The sequence below is a fragment of the Stenella coeruleoalba genome (genome assembly GCF_951394435.1).
Source record: "Stenella coeruleoalba genome assembly, chromosome: 4".
NCBI lineage: Eukaryota > Metazoa > Chordata > Mammalia > Artiodactyla > Delphinidae > Stenella > Stenella coeruleoalba.
Window position 1 is genome coordinate 53663208 of NC_137149.1, and position 13495 is coordinate 53676702.

Genomic DNA, 13495 nt, shown 5'->3' on the forward strand with positions numbered 1-13495 from the left:
AGTTTTTAGTGAACTGTCATTGCCCTTGCTGCCAATGACATCTTTCTGTTTATGAGTCCTGATGATGCTTTGTGAGAAATTAGACAACAGTATAATGTTATCCTAATTTCAGTTTTTTTTTAATGTTAACTGGATTGCAACTTTGTTTCTTTAATTTGAATCTAGTGTATTCTAGGCCAGTGATTTTTGATTGCGGATTCATATCGTTTGCCTATAGAGTTTTATTAATATACATATGTTTAGGACCTATTCTATCCTTACTGAATATTTTTAACTGATACTTTTGATATACTCTTGGTACATTCTAACTATGTGCCAGGTATATTCATAGTATATAATGCCTCAAGTCAGACAAGCACCAAAGCCATATCTCTTTCTCCAATATCAAATGAGTTTCATTCAGCTCCCCAGATCTCATGGGTTCAAATATATTGTAACCATAGTCCACATGTTTTCAGGGTGGCTAGAAGCTTTTCCTTGAAAACAGGCTATTGCCACCACTATAACTAAGATTCACTACTTAGGGCATTCCTTTTTTTTTTTTCTTCTCTTATAATACAGGCATTCACTTCACTGGTGAGGTTATTCAGGATATTCAACAAGTATTTCCATTTTCACAAAAACTAGTGTCGTTACCACAAACATTTTTGTTTCTTGAAATATAGAATGGGCCAATAGCACTCTTAAAGTCAAAACTACCCAAAATGTCTGAGGCATTTAACCTTTGTTGGCCCAAAGTCTTGCCTTTAGCTCTGATTACCCTTTGATTCCCTGATCCCCTCCACTCCAGACTATGCAGATAATCCCTTATAAAATATTACAAAAAGGCCCTCTTGGACCTTCAGAGATCTAATCTTATCTAATTGGATATCCTTGAATAATGCCAAGGTTTTATTAAATACCCTCCCTCTTAATATGCCAATTATGCCTTTTCTCCATACATCCCACATAACCCTTACATGATCTTCAGTTTGGAGACCTAGTTTTCTGACACCACAGAAAGACCAATCTTAAGTCCAAGTGGAAGGGACCTAATGCTGTTTCCTAACCTTCAGTAATTCTGCAAAACTACAAGGGTTGCAACTTTGGGTTCACGCTTCACATTCAAAAACATATGAGTCTAACTCTGAATGGAAGTCCACCACAACAGGAAACTTTAAACAAAGGTCCTTTTGAGATTCCCTGGAACCAGAAAACAATGTGAAATAGACTGTTTTTCTAAGACCCATAAAACAAGCAGATGGTACCATGGAGTTATCAGCTTGCACCCCAGAAGCTGGAACAAGATTCCCCCAGACTCCCCTACTCCTTTACTGCCATCTTCCCTCTTTGTCTACTCTTTGTCATATTTCTTCTTTTTCATCAACCTCTAACCCAGACCACCCCTTATTATACAGTATCCCAAGATGACTTTTTCCCTCACTCTCTCTTTACCTCCCCACCAAACAGGAAAGAAAACTCCCTCATTGAACTTTCTCAAACCATTGCTCCCACTCTGAATCTCACTGATATGTCACCCCAGCATGACCCCCAGGAACAACATTTAATGGCCTTCCTCTCAGCACATGCCAGAGAGATTTTCCTTCTGATGGTCCATATCATTATATAAACTACCCCCATATCTTCAACCTTAACTTCTTGCCAGGTAATAGCTAGAACTTAACTCTTCACATAAAGGATGCTTCTCTTAAAATCTCCAAACTCCACATCTCTTCTTCCCCAGGATCAGGTACTGAAAAAAAAACGTAGAGGTACTTTCATTTTTGAATGAAATTTTTTTCTTCACCACTTTTCAATCAGACTTACAGCCTTTGTTCAGTTCTGTGCAAAGACTCTGGCCTCCTGAGGTTAATCTCAAACATTATAAATGATACCTATACACCAATCATTGCCTGTGGCCCCCTAGGATACTTCTTTTTTGGGGGCCAGCAAACATATATCTGCCTTTTCCTACACCATTCTTTCCTGTGTCTTTGGAATCCTTGTTCAGTATTGCCAAATATTCAACCACCATACCTATTGACCTATTAATAAACGTGTCCCTCTGGAGACTTAACTGATCACTTCAAAAGGAAACAACAATAGGGTAATTGGGAGAAATCTCTGGAGGGAATCACTGACTCTCTTTTTATGTGCCCTTTAAGAGCCATTATACCATTATGAAAATTACGTTACCGAACTAAAGTTGGGTCTGTTTGCCCACACTCAGTAAAGCCAATCTACTGACATCAGGTTGTGGTGAAGGAAAGTTCAGTGTTTATTGCAGAGCACCAAGCAAGGAGTCCAAGGCAGCTAGTGTTTAAAAGAACCAAACTCCTCGAAGGTTTTCAGAGAAAGGTTTTTAAAGACAGGGTGAAGGAGGTGGGTTGTGGAGTATGTGGTCAGCTCATGGATATTCTCCTGATTGGTTGGTCGTGAGGCAGTTGGGAGTCAACAACATCAACCTTCTGGTTCCAACGGATCTGGGGTCTAGGTGCTTATGGGAAGCATACAATTAACTTCTTCTACCTGGTGGGGATTTCAGTATCTGCAAAACAGCTCAAAGAACATGGCTCAGAATATTATCTATAGTCCTTGAGGAGGAACTAAAGGTTCTTGACTGTGTTTAATGGCTAAACTATTACTATTTTGTCTTGCTTGACTGTTTTCCTTTCTTCTGCATTTTCTCACTTTTCTGATTAAATTTATCGTTTGACTAAAGTTTATCTACAGACGAAAGGCAAGGCAGAGGACATGGGGCAGGGAGTCCTGTTCTGGGAAGGCCCCATAGGGTCCTGCCCAGTTACAATTAGATGATTAGAAAATGTGGTTTAAAACCTCCTTACCTGTTTGGTTGAGCCTTTGACTCTGCCAAAGGATGGTGATACTTGTCTTCACATTAATGAATTGAACCTGACTCAGGAATGCAGCTTTTATCATACTTTATTAATAAACGAATAAAAACAAATACTTTACTCAGATCAAATCAAATTACTCTGTTAGAATAGTACTCTGGGGCAATATTTCTGACAGAAGAAACAGGATCCACTTTCTGGATGTCCAAATCCAAGGTTTTTTGGACAAGTAAGAGTATCTCACAAGAGTATGACCTTCTGAGAGTAGTTTTCATACCGTTCAGGATTAATTTTATTATTAATATTCAGTTGTCCTAAATTACAGCAGTTTGAATGTAAAGCTTATCTCTAAAATTTCATTATTGTAATTGGATACTGCTTTTTCAGAAGTGAAATTGGACTTGCTGGCCCAAGGTGAAAACTAGTCATGACAACATTTCTTGAATTTTATTAAGCAGACATTTGCTTGATAAAAAATAGAATTATTTCTTTATTTCTGTTTTGTATGACAAGTGTATATTAAATTTGTGTTTATAAATATGGCACAGAGAACATCTTCAACACACAATAAAACCTTGAGAGGCAGCATTATATAGTTTTGAGGACCTTAGTCACAATAGACAGTGCTTAATCTGGTTTCTTTTCATTTTTATGATTTTTGAGAGTTTACCTGCTTATAGTTCAGCAGAGGTTAGAACATTTTTTTGGTATTTCTATATATGTTGTAAAACCTTAGCCCATTTACCCTTTAATGTAGATGTTTATAAAATCTTTCAAGCAGAATTGAAGTACCTATAACATCAACTTCCTTTCTTCTATTTAGGAACAGGGGTAATTTAAGGGAAGGCAGTTTTGTTGTAACACACAACTGAGGGCTTGAAATTTAATATCCATTTGTAAATTGAAACTGAGAACTTAAGGATATTTTTTATCAAGCATCTTTGTAAATCCTGTACAACTAGACAAGTTATAAGTGTTTTGCCCACTGAGCAACTTGAAGCTTTATAGGAATGTGTAGACTCTGTTCTCCAGCACCTGCCACCCCATCTTCATCATTGTAGGGTCTTTCTCATTCTCTCTCTCTGCCACACACTCACATCCACACACTTGTAAATTTCTTTTCTCTTTTTCTCTTTTTTCTTCCTTCTTTAACTTCTTTCTCTCTTTTTCAATAGTTTCTACTCAGGTTTTTATTGATATATTAAGATAAAATTTTCTTTTAGGAAAATAAAAGCTTTCAAAATATTATCATGATTGATGGAACAATGTGACATAAAAATTAAGAACAAAGCAAAATAACTTATATTTACCATTTACAGCTTCCAGATTTCTACCCTTATATGACCACCTGCACCAAAATCTATGTACTAAGGGCAGTACATTTGGGGCCTGTTTGTTCGTTAGCTTCTAGTGTAAGTTCAAGTCTTCCCAGTTCATTAAAACCCAAGGAAAATCTGCCCTTAACCATGGCCTATAATTAGCCCATGAGGAGGAAAAGTCCTGTATGTAACATGTCATTTCATTTAAATGGTTCAAAATTTTATTAGGGACCTCAGGTAGCAATAATCAGGCTATAGAAATCACACCAGTAATTTGAACAGGAAGACCTAGTGAAAGATGAATAATGTTAAACAGGAGGATTCTGTGGGGTGCAAAGTAGGAACTGACAAAGCAGCTATTATTCCTACACTGAGGGAGAGTAAACAGGGAAGGAATTTAGGAAATTGAAAGAGAGCCAAGCTCCCCAAACTGATAATCAGACCTCTGGGAAGATGAATGGCTACTGTAGAAGCATGTAACCTTCTGGTGGAAAAGAAACTCAGTAGAGGGCTCAGACTTGGATTAGATGTCAGAGGGCATGAGCTGCAGCTGGAATACAAGAGCAGCTAAATGCTTAGTGGTGGAATGAAAGGGCTGGAGCTGAAGTCTGAGGGTTGCCACTGTGGTGTCGGGAAACTTGCAGAAGGGACAAAGGGGACTGGCCACACACACACACACAGGGATACTCTGGATGCTGTGCCAAACAAACACACACTGGAGGAAGGACGGGACGTCCTTCCCTCTGTTCTGGCCTGGGTGCCCCTCTACACACATTCGTACCCATATGAGCACATTTGTACCATCAAACAACTGTCAAACAACTGTATGTGGCCACCTCAGAGGAACTGTTCTTCATATCTGTGAAGTACTCACTCTCTCCCTCAAGTAAAGATACACATGCCCCAATGTCATTGTACCCGCTGTTAGTTACATTCGTGTCTATTCAAATTCATTCACATTTTCATTGGATATCCCATTACCTAAAGATTAAATTATAAAGTTAATATTAAACTACTTATATAACAAGAGAAAGAAGGAAAAAAGGAAAAGCCTAGTTAATACATAAAAATGAATATATACACTAGGGAGCAAAATGAAAACACGCAAACCTACCACTGTCACTTTTTGTAATTACAGTGTTATTGTGATGTTTATGACTTGCTTTTTCCACCGCCCGTTTCATATTTATTTTGCCGTCAGTCAGAATCTCAGGTTGTTGGTGTTCTTTTCTAGGTGGGGTAACCCACAATTTTTTCTTGAAAGTCTGAGGTCTTAATAGACCTGTCTTCCTGTCTTTTTTTTTTTTTTTTTTGGTTGCTGTCATTTTCCGTTAACCTTTATATTGAATATGGAAGTAAGAAGGAATGCTCCAGAAAAACATCTGAGTTCCAGATGTAGTGTGCCCTGCTCTCATTATACAGCAGCAAACCATCAACCCCTATGTAATCAGCATCTGTTATTCCAGCTTGGAGAGTACCACCCTTGAAAATGTTTGTTTCCTATCTAAATACCTTTGAATTCTGATATTTTAGAGTTCTTAGTTCCCATAGGGTTTATGTTTCTTATCAGAGTACAAACAATGGTTTCATTGAATTAGAAGGTGAGACCATTGCCTGGACCTTATGACTTCAGAATGTCACTGAAGCAACACAGAAAAAGGCAATACTCTTTAGTTAGCAATGTTAGCAAAGGTAGAAATTGCTAATTTATAACTTCCATTTGATGCTTCATTAGGTAATGAATGTTTTAGAAAGTTTTAAACTATCACTGTTAGCGATGCTCCATATCATCACTTATATCTATATATTCAAACATTCTTATTATAAATCTTTTATATAACACAATTTTTTATGTATACATAAATTATAATCTTGTATAAGATGTTTTCACTTTGGATTTCCGTGGCCATTAGTGAGGTTGCACATTGTTTTGTATATTTGTGATTCATTGTTGTTTCCATTTGTTTGAAATCACTATTCATTTCCTTTGTCCTTTAAAAAATCTTTCTTATTGATTTGTGGAAATTCTTTATATATTTTGACAGTTTATTCCTTATTGTTTATGTGTCACATATAATTCCATTGGAACTTGTCTTTGTGCTTTTGTTTATATGCCTTTTGCTAACCTTTTTTTTTTTAACATCTTTATTGGAGTATAATTGCTTTACAATAGGGTGTTAGTTTCTGCTGTATAACAAAGTGAATCAGCTGTACATAAACATATATCCCCATATCTCCTCCCTCTTGCGTCTTCCTCTTACCCTCCCTATCTCACCCCTCTAGGTGATCACAAAGCACCGAGCTGATCTCCCTGCACTATGTGGCTGCTTCCAACTAGCTATCTGTTTTATATTTGGTAGTGTATATATGTCCATGCCACTCTGTCACCTCATCCCAGCTTCCCCTTCCCCTTCCCTGTGTCCTCAAGTCCATTCTCTTTGTGTGCATCTTTATTCCTGTCCTGCCCCTAGGTTCTTCAGAACCATTTTTTTTTTTGATTCCATATATATGTGTTAGCATACGGTATTTGTTTTTCTCTTTCTGACTTACTTCAATCTGTATGACAGACTCTAGGTCCATCCGCCTCACTACAGATAACTCAATTTCATTTCTTTTTATGGCTGAGTACTATTCCATTGTATATATGTATGTACGTGCCACATCTTCTTTATCCATTCATCTGTCAGTGGACACTTAGGTTGCTTCCCTGTCCTGGCTATTGTAAATAGAGCTGCAATGAACATTGTGGTGCATGACTCTTTTTTGAATTATGGTTTTCTCAGGGTATATGCCCAGTAGTGGGATTGCTGGGTCATATGGTAGTTCTATTTTTAGTTTTTTAAGGAACCTCCATACTGTTCTCCATAGTGGCTGTATCAGTTTACATTCCCACCAACAGTGTAAGAGGGTTCCCTTTTCTCCACACCCTCTCCAGCATTTATTGTTTGTAGATTTTTTGATGATGGCCATTCTGACTGGTGTGAGGTAATACCTCATTGAAGTTTTGATTTGTATTTCTCTAATGATCAGTGATGTTGAGCATCCTTTCATGTGTTTGTTGGCAATCTGTATATCTTCTTTGGTGAAATGTCTATTTAGATCTTCTGCCCATTTTTGGATTGGGTTGTTTGTTTTCTTGATATTGAGCTGCATGAGCTGCCTGTATAATTTGGAGATTAATCCTTTGTCAGTTGCTTCGTTTGCAGATATTTTCTCCCATTCTGAGGGTTGTCTTTTCGTCTTGTTTATGGTTTCCTTTGCTGTGCAAAAGCTTTTAAGTTTCATTAGGTCCCATTTGTTTATTTTTGTTTTTATTTCCATTTCTCTGGGAGGTGGGTCAAAAAGGATCTTGCTGTGATTTATGTCAAAGAGTGTTCTGCCTATGTTTTCCTCTAAGAGTTTTATAGTGTCTGGCCTTACATTTAGGTCTTTAATCCATTTTGAGTTTATTTTTGTGTATGGTGTTAGGGAGTGTTCTAATTTCATTCTTTTACATGTAGCTGTCCAGTTTTCCCAGCACCACTTAGTGAAGAGGCTGTCTTTTCTCCATTGTATATTCTTGCCTCTTTTATCAAAGATAAGGTGACCATATGTGTGTGGGTTTATCTCTGGGCTTTCTTTCCTGTTCCATTGATCTGTATTTCTTTTTTTGTGCCAGTACCATACTGTCTTCATTACTGTAGCTTTGTAGTATAGTCTGAAGTCCAGGAGCCTGATTCCTCCAGCTCCGTTTTTCTTTTCAAGATTACTTTGGCTATTCGGGGTCTTTTGTGTTTCCATTACAAATTGTGCAATTTTTTGTTCTAGTTCTGTGAAAAATGCCATTGGTAGTTTGATAGGGATTGCATTGAATTTGTAGATTGCTTTAGGTAGTATAGTCGTTTTCACAGTGTTGATTCTTCCAATCCAAGAACCTTTTGATGGTACTTAATTTCAATGTATTTGAATTGATCTATTTTTCTCTTTATGGTTTATAGTTTTGTGTCTGGTTAAATAAATGTTTCGTACACCAAGTTTTAAAAAGTTCTGTACATTGAAGTGCATATTAGTTTAATGATTTATATTAATGTTTTTCAAAGAGTCATCTTTTCAATAAAAATTTTTTTCTACCTTATTTCCTAATTCTTTTATTTTTATTACTTCATTCAGTTTTTCACCCCTTTTTCTTATATCGTTTCTCAAGCTTTTTCTTTGAACTTTATGTTTATTTTTTTCTTTTACTGATGTAAGTATTTAGTGCCATGAATTTTCTTCTTAGCATTTCCACAGCTCTTGCCTAAAAATTATCTTGGGTTAGAATTCCCTTATCCATATATTCTAGGACTTCACAGGTTCCTTTTATATTTTATCTTAGACCCAAACGTTATTAAATAGGAACTCTATCTATCTATCTATCTATCATCTATCTATCTATCATCTATCTATCATCTTCCAAATAGAAAGTTCTTAATTGTTTAACAGCTTATTGCGTTGTGTTCAGAAAATACTGAATGTTATTATTTCTATTTTCAAAATATAATTGCCTTTGCCTTTCTGGCCCAATATATCTGCTTAGATAAGTTTGGTAAATATTCCACATACCCTTGAAAGGAAGGTGCTTTCTTTGTTATATCAGTGTATAGTATACGATAGATATATGAGTTTGAGAATGTATGGGTATATGTATATATTTATTACACTTACCTTATTGATTATGTTATTTAGGTTCTTTATATGTTCATGCTTTTTAAGTCTACCTGAATTATATAAGACCGGTAGCTTTGTTTTTTTTTTTTAAATGACCGTAGTGGTAACTTTATTCTCTGGTTGTGGCAAGCTGGGGCTACTCTTTGTTGCGGTGTGCGGGTTTCTCATTGCAGTGGCTTCTCTTGTTGCAGAGCACGGGTTTAGGTGAACAGGCTTCAGTAGTTGTAGCACGTGGGCCCCAGAGCATGCAGCCTTCAGTAGTTGTGGCGCATGGGCTCTAGGGCACGCAGGCTTCAGTAGTTGTGGCTCGTGGGCTCTAGAGCGCAGGCTCAGTAGTTACGGTGCATGGGCTTAGCTGCTCTGCGGCATGTGGGGTCTTCCCGGACCAGGAATCGAACCCATGTTCCCTGCATTGGCAAGCGGATTCCTAACCGTTGTGCCACCAAGGAAGTCCCTAAGACTGGTAACTAATATTGGTGTGTGTCTTTTTGTCTGTTTTCCTGTTATGTCCTGTACTTTCTGCTGCATGAAATTTGCAGCTGAGCTGTTTCAACAGTATATCCTGCCACTGTGATTCTGGTTGGAGATATTTTTATATTGATTTTTGTGTTTGGTAAGAAATAGTATATATATTTTTAATTTTTTTCATATTTATAACCACATATTTTAAGCTCTGTTTTATTGAAAATGTTTTCCCTTTCTATGGTGATCTGAAATATCTTCTCTCATATGTTAAAGTTTATATTTGTATGAGTAAGCTCTAGGCTTTCTTTTCTATTTAATTGTCAATTTAATCTATTCTTTTGCCAAAGACTACAGTATAAATCCCATAGCGTATAACAATTTATTGCTAGTTTATTATAAATATCTACTCTCTCAGGTTTATCTTTTTATATTTTCTACAGTAACGTTTTGTGAGCTTTTAACAGACAGAGGCTAATTCTCAACCTTTTGAATCTGGATAGACTTTGGCTTGTTTTGGCCAGAATAGTATGATGGAAACAACATTGTCCTAGTTCTGAGTCTAGGCCTCAAGAAGGCTCATCTGTTTTCTCTCTCAGAAAACTGCCATTTGAAATATATACACATCCATGCTCACCTGCTGGATAAGGGGAGATACAAGGCTCAGGCAGCATCATTGCCCCAGCCAGTAGTCAGCCATCTAGCCGTTGATTCAGCAGTTGACCCAGGATATATTAGTAAGCTCAACTCAGACCAACTGAGCATACCAGAGCAGCTGAACTTCCTAGCTGACCCATAGACTCACAATTAATAAGACATATTTGTTGTTTTAAGCAGCTAAGTGTTGAGGTGGGTTTAATTCTGCAATAAATTACTGATATAATATGGTAAAAATTAATTAGTATTATTTACCAACATTTTGTTTTGTGCCTTGCACAATTTATTTTGAAAAAGAAATTTTGTTTTGCTATCTAAATAACATGTCATAAAGCATTTATGTTTTCTAAAAGTTGTGTCATGTGCCTTTCTCATATAAGGTTTAAATAAACTGGAAGTGATTATTCATGTAAGATGTGAAGTAGGTCACCAGTTTAGTCTTTCTAATATGGAGACTTAATTGTCCCAAGAAAATTTATTGAGGATTTTTTTGCTCATGTATAACGCTACCTCTTTTATATATTAAATCTCTGTGTAAGTTTTGGGCTTTTTCGGCCTCTCCATTATGTTCTATTTATCCTTTATTTTCCTGTCCCTGTGCCAATAACACCACCCACCACCACCCTATTGTTCTTGCCTATTTTGAGCCATTTTAATTTATACATAAATATAGAATTAGTTTATCAAGTTCTTCAAACAATCCTGGTGTCATTTTTTTGTTTGTGTTTGTTTTGTTTTTTGCGGTATGCGGGCCTCTCATTGTTGTGGCCTCTCCCATTGCGGAGCACAGGCTCCGGCTGCGCAGGCTCAGCAGCCATGGCTCACGGGCCCAGCCACTCCACGGCATGTGGGATCTTCCCGGACTGGGGCATGAACCCGTGTCCCCTGCATCGACAGGCAGATTCTCAACCACTGCCCCACCAGGGAAGCCCCTGGTGTCATTTTAATTGAAAATGAGTCACACTGAATATGAAAATGTTGATATTGTTCCAACTACTCTTTAGCTTCTAGAAACATAATATATGTTTGATATTTGTTTCTGGATCAATTTTTAAAAATTTTTTTCTTATCTGTATTTCATGTGTGCTTAAAATAAATTATATACAAAACACTTTTTTATTTACCATTCATCTTACTGATCCTGACTTTTTCTTAAAAATACAATTCATCACATATTTCAAGAAGTGGTTTTGGTCATCTACTTTATTATTTCCATATCTTCTACTTAAAGCTCCTGACACTAGAAATTTGCCTGCTTCTTTTCGTATTCATTCTTAATTTCTCCATGCCTCTCATCTGCACTTTAGAGAACCACATTTCAAAGGATAAATTTAGTTGGCTTCCAAGAAGGTCCAGCCAATGAGAAGAGAAAGAAGCAGGATATATTTTTCTTCTCTTCTTCTGTCTCAGCTGTTTCATCTCTACTTCTGATGTGGGCTCTCACTCTTGCCTCTGTAACTCTAGTTATCTTTCTCCATTCTCTCAAATCCCATCAGGTCACTCTCTGTCTCTTCCCAAATGTGATCTAGATCTTCCCTGTTGGACCTGGTTTCTGGGGTCTAGTAATACCATCTCCCTCCATTATCCTTTTAGCCCTCTTATGGATGTGGCTTTGTGATGCTTTTAATAGCAAGGCTATCTCACTGAAACTCTTGGTTAATCAATGTAGTAGCCAACTGACTGTATTAAAATCTCTCTGTTTGAAAGACTTAAAGATTTCTGTTTTTTCTGACCTCTCATTGCACTTTGGGTATACCTCTCACATCTTTTACTCTAATAAATGGCTCACTATTTTTTCCTCTCACTAGACTATCTCTGCTTAATAGAAAGAACCTCATCTTGATAATTTTTAAAAAATAAGACTTAGCAAAAATATTTTGCTGTTCAAAATTACTGTGTAAATTAGAGAAATATTCGAAATTACTTACAAAGTCTGCAAATTTCATTTAAAGTGTATCACACGTTACTTTTGAGGCTCTGTTCCTTACCCCCTCAAATCTACTCAAAACTTATACTCCAGTTATGCCACCTTCTTTCTCTTTTCCTGAGTAACTCTTCATGCTCTAGTTCTCTTGAACCTTTGTTCCCATTTTTCCCTCTGAGTGGACTTTTTCCTTTATCGACTGATTACATGTTATCCTCAATTAGTGATACCCTTTGTCCTTCTAGACTTCTCACCTGGGAGTCTATACTAATAATTATGTAGCCAGTCCAATGGTGTTCTTATAATATTTGCCAAAAAGTTATTTTCTCTTTTACTTTCAGTTATTCTGTATACTAATAGTTTAGTTTTTCTTTTGAAAATAGCATTTGGCTAGATTTTATTAAATTTTAATAACATACAAACTTACCCCTTACTTTTTGCTATTTACCGTGCATTTTCTTTACTCTTGTATGATTTCTATTGGATTCATCAAGGTGTCTTTATTTTCTAATCACCATAAGGAAATTATGCATTTTATTTTTATTATTGTTGAAATTTTTCTTGATATTTAACCTATACACATGACTTTTAGTATTTCATAGTTAACTTTCTCTCTCTTTTTATGCTTGAAGCATATATATGTAAATGTGCTGGTGAATGACTTTCTCTGCAAATACTTGTCTAATATTCAGTTGGCAGGTAAGTGCTGATATAAAACCAGTGCCTGAAAATATCTGACCTGTAAATAATTAAAACCTAATCCTGAGCTTACTATGATAAGCAATAATTTGCATAACAGAGCTTATCTGCCATATTACTAAATAATTTTTTTCTTCTTCTTCAAAGGCCACGTTTCGTTATGTAGCATAAGTTCCATTACTTTTATGCACAGAGATTGGCTCTTTAATGTGTGTGGTTTCCTGGATAGCCATCTTCTATAAAAAAGGCCTTATTACAGGTTAAAGAAAGGAGGAAAAACAGTACAATGCAAAGCAATAAAGAGCAAATGATATTTCATGCTGTTTTCTCTGAAGAATAAGTTTGTTGATTGTTTTAAAGACAGTGTTTAAACCACAGGGTTTAAATGATCTGAGATTTTAAATATTATAGTAAAAGTGCTTCTGACAAGGTACCACTCATTTTGATCATTTATCATGACTATTGATTTGTTAGCTTGATGCATCATTCAGATATTTGCAGCAGGCTGAGAAATTGTTTAATCTTTCATCAGCCAAGAGTAAATTCATGGGAGCCTCCCCATTCAGTACAAAAACCTTGCAATAGTACACCCATCAAATATTTTTTCATAGTAACCAAATGAATTTGTTGTTCATAGTAACCTTTGAATTTGTTGTAAAGAGAGCCTGGTCTACCTCAGTGCCATCATATAGCACCCTTGACTTCTAACTAAGATTGTAATGTCTCAGGAGTTTTGTAATTGTGTCGAAAGCTATGCTAAGAACTGGAATGTTAATTGGAAAAAACTAAATGTAGACAACAGTAAATTATTTTTGAATGCTGTGATTGTAAAGTGTTTGAGTAAAGCATCAAGGACTGAATCTTATTATTTTAGTGGGCCTGTGTTCCTGGGCTCTGCCTTTAACAAGTATTCT